At 45.9% G+C, this 9291-nt stretch overlaps 1 long non-coding RNA gene across 1 annotated transcript; it reads left to right on the forward strand.

Annotated features, from left to right (window-relative positions):
• Positions 1-919: 919 nt before the first annotated feature.
• Positions 920-8979, forward strand: LOC143274133 (uncharacterized). Its single transcript, XR_013052564.1, has 3 exons — positions 920-1171; positions 7794-7874; positions 8899-8979. It is a non-coding gene; the product is annotated as an uncharacterized LOC143274133 (long non-coding RNA).
• Positions 8980-9291: the final 312 nt, after the last annotated feature.

Here is a 9291-nt window from a genome sequence, read left to right on the forward strand (position 1 = left end):
TCTCGCCAAGTGGCATACTCTAAGACAGTGTCATCTATGAGACTGCTGGTTCCGACCCACACCAAATCTGTTGGCATCCTGACCTTGGATTTGCCAGCCTCTGGATCTTGGGGGAGGGGAAAATCCTGTAGTTTATAATCCAGTAATCCGAACAAATGAAGAGACTAGTTTTAGGAGAAACTGCATCAGATTGTAAACAAATCTGAGTGACGGCAGTGCTGGCCACTTCAGCCCGCTAGGTGGAGCCCGAGGAGACAGAAAAACGTCACTGGCAAATCGAAGAGGGATTCCAAGCCCAGCCCAGAGGGCGCCTACCACTGTTGCTTCTTTGTAGTAAGGGGAGGGGAGTGAACCCGCAGTGAACTAATGTAGTAAACAGCAGGGCAAAGCAACTCCCAACACAAAGAAAAACCCGGTTTCAGTCTGAGGTCGAACTGTTTGCTTTTGCGAAAGCACAGAACTTGAAACCGCGAAAATGACAGAGTTGAAGGTGCATTTGGGACACTCTCTGGATTAGAAATAAAAGATTAATAGTTATATTAAAATTAAAGCTCTAAGCTGACAGGGTGCCTCAGCGGCTTGTAAAGACCCTTGCCACCAAGCCTAGATGTCCTGAGTTCGATTTCCAGGACACATGGTGGAAGGAGAGACCAGTCCCTGGGGTTGTCCTCTGACCTCCACACGCCCCTCCCTCCCCTCACACACATAAATAAATAGGTGTATATTTTTAAAACTTAAAGTTGTAAGGCTGTAGTTTTATGACAAGCATATGGGAGAAAGAAGGAGAAAAAAGTTATTGAGGAAGTTTGTAATCCCCCCACCCCAGCTAACTGCAGCTGACTAATATGCACAGGAGTAAATTTCTGCATAATTTGATCGCTGTGATGCTTTAAAAATCACCAGCTACATGTGTTGGATTATATTTCATGGCTATGCCTTTCCACCACTTTAAAATACATCACGGATCTCATCATCAGAAAAGTCTCAGACAGAGATTGATGATTTGCCAATCCAAGAGTAAAAACTGGGGATGGCTTCTGTATCCCCACCCTTCACTATGAGCTCCCATCAGCTGCCAAGCCTCACCTGCCCTCTTCCTTTCCCAGCAGGCTCTGTGGACTTGACTGAGTAAGGATGCCTTCTTAGAGAGAAATGAGCCATGCTTTACAAGGTAGCCCGGTCTACTGGGCATGGTAGTACAGATTTATAATCCCTGTGCTCAGAAGGTGGAGGCAGGGGATCTCCAGTTCAAGGACTGGCTGGGCTACACAGTAAGATTGTCTCAGAAAACAGCAGAAAGGAAAGAGAGGGGGAAGGAGGGAGGTCTGGTTATGATGCTTTCTGCTCATGCAGCTGGGGGAGGGGACACCAAGGTCATGAGGCGTTTCCCATCTCCTCTTTCCACCAGCCTGGAGTGAGCAGAATGAAAATGATAAAGACCAGGGGAACCTGATAATATTGCTGAGAAGCCTAAAGACCTCTTGAAGTTTAAGCTGAGACCAGATATCTTAGTCCATTCGGGCTACTATAACACAGTATCTTAGGTCAGGTAACTTAACAAACAATAGAGACTTACTGCTCACAGTGCCAGGCCTTAGAGAGAGGCCATGATGAATGCACCAGTAGGTTGGATGCTCTTGAAATGGGTTTTCCTCTCCCCTCCCCCCTTTTTTTTGTTGCTGTGATAGAAAGCAAATCAGGGCCTTGTGAGTGCTATGGAAGTGTTCTCCCACTGACCTCTAGCCCTAGATAGTGCCTTTTGCTGCGTTCTCACGGGGCTGAGGGTCATACGTGGGAAAGCAGCCTCACTGCAGTCTCCTTTGTAAAGGCACTAACCCCATTCAGGAGGACAGACCCCTCATGGCTTCATGGTTTTCTCCACCACTCCATGTCTTAGTACTACCGCACTGATGATTAAGTTTCAGCACATGGAAGGGAGACACACCAGCATGCTCGCATTGGTCAAGGCAGTTGCAGGCCGTTCTTCCATGGATGAAGACATGAAGTAAGGCGGAGAGCTAAGGCAGGGTTAGGGCTCGGCCAAATGACTAGAACCATGAGACGTACAAGCCAATTGAGGATCATTCAGGGTGGTGAGCGGAATGACTGACAGCTGGATTTATGGAGCTAGAGAGAATGGAAAGTCACGGGCACGTCTAGAATCTTCTCAGTGGCTAAGGCTATAGAAGGACACAGGTTATAAGTAGACAGGGTGGAACCTTGCCCTGCTGGCCTCTGACAGAAAGTAGAACTCAATCGCTTTCTACGCCAGTGACCCAGTTTCCTCTGCTTTAAACAGCTCTTGGCACCTGCGGCTGGGGCTCAATCTTCTGGCTGCAGGGAAGCCTCCCCTGACCTCAGCTCCCTGGGCTCCTCTCTGCGGGTGACTGGGTTGTTTTGCTTGTCGGGTGCTGTACTGAGTCTTCTCTATACATTTTCTCGATTACTACTCAGGAGGTAAACACTGTCTATGGCACAGTTAAAACTTACAAAGGTTTGATCATTTGTCCAAGGACCCAGAGCAAACTCTGGATTCATCTTTGTGATTCTAAATGTCCCCCTTTCACCTTTACAACTTCCAGAAACAGGCGTTTTGGACGCCAGGCATTGGTGTGGTGTACTAAAGGCATTTACAACCAAACTAAGAGGCAAGGAGACAGATAGCAGAAAGGGGCCTGGGGCCTTAGCTGTCATCACTCTGCCATTTGTCCACACGGCAGGCAGGGGCTAGAATTCAGAACTGAATGTGCTTGCTTGTATTTGGCTCCAAATTTAAAGAAGGAAGAGACAAAACCTCTGCCAAGAGCCTCTGCTCGTCCCCACAGCCCCCTTCTTCTGACTTCACAGCTTCCCTCTGACTTGCCTCATCCTTCTCTCTTTGGCACATTCCAAATCAAGAAGGGCAGACCAGAAACAAGAAACTCGGAGAAAGAGTTGGTGCCAGACAAGCACGGGGGAGTTCTACTTCAGGGGTTACTAGAAATAAAACATGCTGAAAGTCACAGAATAGGATCTGCAAAAAACTAGATCACTCATGAAAGAATGATCCATGACATCATGGATGCATGTGTCCACGTGTCATTGATAGGGGGCGGGGCCTTCAGGTCTGCAGAACAAAACCAACCAATAGTGGCTGTGTGTAAAAGAAATGGTGTGTGGAGCCTCTTGTGCCAGCACTTGGGATGCTGAGGGAGGAGGGTGCCACCAGATCAAGCCAGCCTGGGCTACATTGTGAGTCCAGGACAACCAGGTCCATAGAGAAGGACCTTGTTAGATAGATGGATAGATAGATAGATAGATAGATAGATAGATAGATAGATAGATAGATAGATAGATAGATAGATAGATAGACAGAGTTGTAAAACTGGGAGGCACTTGTTATATTAGTACTTGGCAAACAGAGTGATTCAAATTCTGTTATCCCTTTGATAATATGAAAGCCACGATTCAGACTAAAGCTAGCTAGTCATAGTAGTGCCTGCACCTGCCTGTATTTCCAGTTACTTGAGAAGCTGAGGCAGGAGGATCCCTTGAACCACTGAATTTGAGGTCAACTTGGACAAATAGCAACTGGCCTCAAACCCAACAGAAATCCATCTGTCTCTGCCTCCTGAGTGCTAGGACTAAAGGCGTGCGCCACCACCGCCTGGCAGAAAAGAAGTGAAGTGGAAGGAAAAAGTAAGAGAAGAGGAGGGAGGGGAGGGAGACAATACTAGCAACAGCGATCAAGGGTCCAGCACAAAGGCTGCCAAGATGTCTCAGTGGGCTAATTAAGGGACCTCCTACCAAGCCTGTTGACCTGAGTTCAACAGGGATCTACATTACGGATGAAGAGAACCAACTCCTACCAGTTGTCCTGTGGCCTTGGCACACATGTGGTGGGGGACACACTTCAAGTAAATACATGTGATTTAAAAAAAAAAAAAAAAACCAAAATGGTCCAGCTTGACACCTCAAGTTTTCAGAAACATTCTTTCTATTTTTCTCAGCACAGCTACAGAAATGACTCACACATAGAAGGTCCCAAACGGAACCAAATTACAGTGCTCTAACACAAAAAAGTTACCCCGGCATGTTCTAAATGATCCTAAATGTTCTAAATGATCCTTAACAGAGTGGAAAGAGGCTGAAATGAAACAGTCCCTATTCACAGCCTTCACAGGACCCGGGAAGGCAACTGGCGGTTTCTTTCGGTTGCCAGAAGCAGTGGGCAGGCAAACAATCTGCATCTCTGGGAATCCCTTGGAGGAGCAGCCAGGTCTTTGAGCTCTAGGAGTGTGATTAGGGAAGTGCTTTGCTTTGTCTAACACCCACCCCATGAAGGGTAGTGGCTTTCCCAACCCTCACAGCCTCCCACCCCCCTTTGTCTCTTTGTGGGAGTGAGGCTAAGTGCCTACAACATGCCAGCCCGCTGTGGGGGAGCTGTCATCAGATGAGAGTGACATGCAGAAGGGACTTTCCATTCCCCTAGCACAAGCGGGTGTACCACTTACCACCCAAAGTGAGCGAAGGCCATTTCTTAAAATTATATTGATATAAAAATCGACACCACCACCACCAACAAAAAACCTTACAAAATATTTAATCATTGGAACGGGATAAAAGAGAAGTTCCATTCCAAAATAAAACCCAGCTATATCTATGAAAGTTTTAAATGGGGGGGGGGGAATTTTAGTGGTACTAGAAGCAAACTTGGACCTGATGCCCACTTAACGTGATGGAAAGCAGGGTGTGGTGGCACCTGCTTGGAAACCCAGCACTCGTGAGCCTGAGGCAGGAGGATGGCAAATTCAAGGTCGACCGATGCTACATAGTGAGAGCATGCCTCAGAAAGAAAACAGCTAGGAAGTGGACTGCCCATATGCTTTTCATCCTCTTGTGATAAGCTGTGAAGCAGAGCCCAAAGGTGTGTCTACACCTCAGTCTGCAGAACCTCTGAGTGCCATCTAACCTGGCCTTTCAAGATGTGACGGAGTTGAAGGTTTTGAGTGAGGAGATTGCAGATTATCTGGGTACATTTGAAATGCAAAACCACAAGTATTGTTATAGGAGGGAGGCAGAAGGAGACCTCCTCTAGACAGAAGAAGAGGAAGCAGTATAACTGTGGAGGCATCAATTGGAGTGATGGGGCCACAAACCAAGGAATGCCAACAGCTACCAGAAACTGGAAGATGCAAGGCCGATTGTCCCCTAAAGCCTCACATGGTGTTACTGACTGGATATGAAACGTATCCTACAGCCTAGTGTCTTTGGTCCCAGGCAGTGGCACTATTTTGCGAGGTTCTAAAACCTTGAAGAAGGAGCTAATGCAAGGAAAAGGGACTCTTAAGGGGAGGCCTTGAGGCTAACAACCACACTGCTTCTAGCTCTATTCCTCCTGGTTTCTGGTCCACTGAGCACACAGCTGCTAATCTCTGCTGCCAAGCCTTGAGCTGCGCCTTCCTCGCCATGAGGGGACTGTGTCCTCAAACCATGAGTTAAAATAAGTCCTCCCAAATTGCTTCTCGTCAGGCATGCGCTTGCTGATTCAGAGGCAGTGCAGCGCTGTCAACTCCTTGATTTTGGAACCAGTAAAACCGATCTGACACTTCTGCCTTCCAGAACTATACAAAAACAAGCTTCTGTTACTGAAAGAAACAGGATTTATTTTCTTTTTAAGTCTCTGTGTGTGTGTGTGTGTGTGTGTGTGTGTGTGTGTGTGTGTGTGTGTGTGTGTTGCGTGAGATGTGCATGCATGAGTGCCGGTGCCCCCTGAGTGCAGGAATCCAGAAGAGGGTGCCAGATCCCCTGCAGCTGGAGTAACAGGCGTTTGTGAGCCTGTTACTCCAGCTGCAGTGCACCGGTCCTTCGCCAGACTAGTACATGCTCTCTCTACCTTAGTCACTTTTCTATTGATGTAATATAACACCATGACCAAGGCAACTTACAGAAAAATGTGGCTATATAGATGTCCTATAAATGATCTCCTTTCCTCAAGAGCAAACCTGAATTCAAGGGCAACCTGTGACTCAGTTAATCTTCCCCTTGCCTTCACTTCTCTGTGGAATACTTCAGGGCAATTTGATAGCCAAAAGAAAAATGCCTTTTGGTGTGCTTTTTGGGGGAAGTACGTTCATGAGGTATCTATCTTTGAGACCGATGACCCCTAAAGCTCTAGATGAGGTCAGATGCTCCCAGTGACCCTGTAACCCCACTCTGTCCTTTAAACAGACCGAAATGAAGAATAAAGTTGTTCTCTTTTATCAGGAAGAATAACCAGAGAGTCTGGTTGTCTCTCTGCCCTTCTCTTCCAAGAACTCCAAATTTTAGCTTTTGCTGTGCTGGTTGAGGCAGAAGCAAGCATTTAATGGCTGCTTACAGTTTCAGAAGAGGAGTCCATGACCATCACGGCAGGGAGCATGGCAGCAGGCAGGCAGGCATGGTGCTGGAGCAGTAGCTGAGAGCTCACAGCTGATCCACAAGCAGGAGGCAGGTCAAGAATTCGTTGGGAATGGTGTGGACTTTTGAGAGCTCAAAGCCCACTCCCAGTGATGTAGCTCTTCCACCAAGACCACAACTCCTTATACTTCCCAAACAGTCCCACCAACTATCTATGAGCCTACAAGAGGCATCTGCATTCAATGCACCACAGTGCTCTTCATCCCTGACCCACCTTTCCAGCCCCACATTTCTGTTGCTTTAAGCCACTATTTTTATAGTTATTTATCACAATAGTTCAAGCCAATTAATGAGCTCCCCTGGTCACCCAAGCTCCTCCAAGCAACAGTTAAGGGAAGGAAGATTCATAAATACAGAGAGAGAATAACAGAAGAAGATTATGATGAATATTTGGAAGATGGAAAATTAATAGATGAGATCATAAAGGGATGTGAATACATGGGTAAGTTGTCCTCAGAGGCCAGATATAGGGTCCCTAAGTAGGTGAAGAATGAGGTGTGGGTCTGAAACAGAAGACAGAGTGAATGTATAGACATGGACCTAGATGCTCCTGAATCAATGGTGTGCCAAGAGCTAGGGGCACCCCTGGTCCTTATCTCTAGTCCAGGCTTTACCCTACCACTTGAACTTGTATACCTCAGTTCTGCCCATGTTCACTCTGTTGGGAAGAACTAGTCACAAGTTTCTTCCTGGAGCAGAGTGGCTAAGAAGAGCCACACAGAACAGAGTCGGGCTTCTGCACAACTGCTCTGTGCTGTGGGAGGGAGGTGAGCTTCCTGAGGCGCTGATTCCACTTTCTGCTGCATGCTCTGGAGCACGTCATCCTAACACTCCAGGGTTCAGAATATCGTCAAAAGCTCCAGAATAAAATAGCCAGGTCACATGCTGCTTGAGGGGAAGCAATCTCACTGGTATCAGACACGTCGATCTCAGCACAGAATTACACAGGGAGCAGTCTCAAAGTTCTGAGAGAAATATATCTTGCAACTGAAATGTCTATCATATCTACTGAGCAACTGTCAGAGCAGACTGTAGAAGTGTGAAATGAAGATGTTTAGGGAGAAAAATGGAATTGATATTTATTTCATGTGTTCTAAAATTTGAGGGAAAATTATGATGAAGAGTTTACCAATTCTGTTGGATTTCTTGGTGGGGAGAGGTAATTGTATAATAATATATAAAACCCAAGCAACTGCCCAATGGTGAAGGAAGTAGAAATGATTCACTTTAATGTTTCTGCCTTTATCATTGTAACTTGATAAGTTATAGTTGTGTGTATTTATAGGGTGCAAAGTGATGTTGTACAGGGCTGGAAAGATGGCTCAGAGCTTAAAAGCATTTGCTGCTCTTCACAGGATCCACCTTCAGTTATGAGCATCCAAATTGTGAGGCTCTAGTCCAGGTGTTAAGAAATCCAATGCCCTCTTCCTGCCTCGGTGAGCACCTGCACTTACACGGCAAACATGCAAAACACACAAATAACAACAACAACAACAAATTTAAGTGATGTTATGACTTTAAAACACGAAGAACCATTAAACTCCCTCAAAATTAGCATCTCAAAAGTTCCATTTCCTGTGGTAGAAGCATTTGACATTTACTTGCTATTACTGTATTCGCCAGGTTGTGTAATATCTCAAAATTTAAGAAGTAAAACCTTATCCCTCCTGTTTAACTGTAGCTACATAACCCCCTGACCATTATCTCCATATTTCCCTTATCCTAGATTAGAAGATTAACAATTACTCATGTCAGGTTAAGCAGAGTCTCCGTAATAAAGAAGAGATGATTGCAATACACAGCATGCCGCAGTGGTAACAGATTAGATTTTCTTAGGATTTATTTTTATTATTTTTAATTATATGTGAGTGTGTGCCTGCATGTGGGTATGTGCATGCAGGTGTGTACATGTAAGTGCAGAAGTCCCCGAAGGCCAGAATGGTCAGATGCCCAGATGTTAGAATTGCAGACAGCCTGATGTGGGTGCTGGGAACTGAATTCTGGTCCTCTTAACTGCAGAGCCATCTCTCCATCCCTTAAACACTGGTTTGGGGTTGTTCTATTTTGTTTTGTTTTGTTTTTCGAGACAAGATTTCTCTGTGTAACAATCCTGGCTGTCCTGGAACTCATGTTGTAGACCAGGCTGGCCTCAAACTCACAGAGATCCGCCAGCCTCAGCCTCTCAAGTGCTGGGATTAAAGCCGTGCTCCACCACTGCCCAGCAACACTTATAACTGTTCTGGAAAAAGTAGGGGGAAGGGAAGTTGGGAAAGAGCTGGAATTGGAAAATAAATAAAAAATCTAAATATTTTCCATTCTAGAATCACTGCCTACATATGTGTCTTTATATGTGTGCAAAGACCATGTACAAAGGAGGTCATATCACTGAAGAAGTCAGAAAAATGGAGAGATAATTTAAATACCTGAGTGAGACACAATGCTATTCATTTGTAATTCCAGCACTCAAGGAGGCTGAGGCAAGGGAATCACAAGTTTGAGGTCAACCTACATAGTGAGACTATGCCTCGAAACAGACAGACAGACAGACAACAATAACCAAAAGGAATCTGTTTGTTGGAGACTGGTTCATCCCACCTTGGTTAAACGGAATAGAATGTAAGGATTCTTCAAAGAAACCATCCCACTATGCTGGCATGGCGCGTGCACAGATAATGAAAACAGAACACACAGACAAGCACAGCAGCCTCCGTGCATCAGGTGCCTTCCCCACGGCTGTGCAAACTCTTGACAGAGCAACTGAGGGGAGGAAAGCTGAGTTTTGGCTCCATCATGGTGGGGACTGCATGGCATCAGGAGCAGGTCAGTCTAGGGCTGTGGAAGCTGTAGCTGGTG

The sequence above is a fragment of the Peromyscus maniculatus genome, chromosome 7, assembly GCF_049852395.1.
Source record: "Peromyscus maniculatus bairdii isolate BWxNUB_F1_BW_parent chromosome 7, HU_Pman_BW_mat_3.1, whole genome shotgun sequence".
Lineage (NCBI taxonomy): Eukaryota > Metazoa > Chordata > Mammalia > Rodentia > Cricetidae > Peromyscus > Peromyscus maniculatus.